The sequence below is a fragment of the Olea europaea genome, unplaced genomic scaffold, assembly GCF_002742605.1.
Source record: "Olea europaea var. sylvestris unplaced genomic scaffold, O_europaea_v1 scaffold807, whole genome shotgun sequence".
Taxonomy (NCBI): domain Eukaryota; kingdom Viridiplantae; phylum Streptophyta; class Magnoliopsida; order Lamiales; family Oleaceae; genus Olea; species Olea europaea.
The window spans coordinates 7,407-9,473 of NW_019266506.1; positions in this window are offsets into that span (position 1 = coordinate 7,407).

Here is a 2,067-nt window from a genome sequence, read left to right on the forward strand (position 1 = left end):
ACAGCTATATTAATTAGTGTTTTGAAAATAATTTTTGAAAAAGTTCTCTTCCTGAATAGCTTTTAGATTAAGTCTATCTTTTAACTAGAAGAAATACTTTTATAAAATTAACCAAACGGATACAAAAGCAGCTGTGGGATGTCAAAAATCATGCCAAATGGATCCTAAATCGTCTTCAAACATGAATTAGTCGACGAAGAGAATCCAAATAAACGGTTACCTGAAGGCTCCGATGTCGGAGTACGATAGAGAACCAAAGTCATTACTCTGGGAATCCTTGAGCATGATAACTAGCGCCACCACACACAGGGCCACAGGCAGGAGGCGCAGCAGTGTTTCCGCCGTGCGCAACCCAGTGCTTTCATTCATTGCATCCTCCCCAGCAACTGCACTCTCTTTCATTCTGTCGTTTCCCATATTTCTCTCTCTTGGAGTATTAAGGAAGTGAGAGGAGATGTTGGTGGTGGTGGTATGCACTACTTATTAATGAAGTTTGGTGGTCATGAATTTAATGTCCATTAATGGATGCCACGCTTTCCCATGCAAGTATGGGCATGGATTAGAGCTATTCATACAGACGTGGAACTTATGTGACCAAAAAAAAAAGAAGCAGCCTGTTAGGTTAGTGATACCTTCAAGATTTTGCATGCAAAACATGGAGAGGGTTGGCTTTCAAAGTCTTGTTCAAAAAGTATTATCAGGGCCAATCCTAGACCAAAGCCAACTAGGTAATGGCCTAAGGCCTCAAGATGTCGAGGGCCTCAAAATGAATTGGAATATTAAGCAAGGAAAGTGAAGGCAGGAACAAATACGAAAGTACAAGCACTTTATTACTTTTTTTGTTGAAAGATTTTGAATGCATAAGAAATTACATTGTAGTCCGACTCTACGTCTTGTTCATTTTCTTAATGTTTGCGTCGTCAAAATGGTGAACATAGTTTGATTTTGTCGAAAAAATTGGGGAAGACAGGTCTGTTGTGGAAATAGTACAGCCAATGGATTATTTTGCGGCAATAGCTTTTTGAATTTGGCACATTAAGCATACATCATATTTCAATGTTATGAACTCTTCATTTAGATGCTTTCCAGTACAATCTTTACTAACATAACATGTGAGAGTGAGATTCCTAACCTACTATTCAGTATATAAAACCCTCAAAATGAGATGTTTATTCAAGTGTATTTTAAGTATTCAAAATTGTTCAATGTGAAAAATTAGATTAATTAAAAAATATGACATTTACCAAACTAAAATACACAGTAAGAATAATTTGCTTACTAATTTTGCATCTCTTCAAGTGAGAAGGCTAAGCCTTTGTTTGATTCTCATTAATTTCAAAATATATTTCTCTATCTCTCTCTCATTTTTTTTTTCAATCACAAATTCTTCAATAAAATAATATTACTCGTAAATCTAAATTTTTTTCTTATTTTTAATCATACATTCTTTATCAATCTACAATTTTAATGCATTCTTACAATAAAATGCGGTAAATATTATGTTAGCCTAATCTCTAGATTGTGAAAGATGTTTCATTTTTTTACCATGTCTTTTGAATTATACAAAATTTCATTGACATATAAATATGTTATTTATTTAAATATTCAATAACACATAAAAATTTATACTAAAGGTCCTCATTATAATTTGTCGCCTTTAGGACCTCGAAATTTTTAGGGCCGACTTGGGTATAATCATAGATCAACAAATGTATTAATGGAGTTGTAAAACAAGTCGGACTCGGGTCACACTCCTGCCATCGACATGGCTGACTAGGTACAGATCAACAACACGACTCGGTAGGTACTAGGACATATAAGTGTTTGAACGTCTAAGTGATCCAAATCACATTTACACGTGAAAAAAGTTCTTTAGAAAACATTTAACATATGCATACGTTTAAAGCGTCTAAACTATTCTAAGAGTGAAAAGCAAGTTCTCTTGACTATAAATAAGTACTTAAGAGTATTTTCAAGAGACTACCTATTTATAAAAAGTATCTGATGTATAATAGCAAGAATCTTAGAATTTAGAGTAAATTTTTTTTTTTTTTTTTTTTTTTTTCA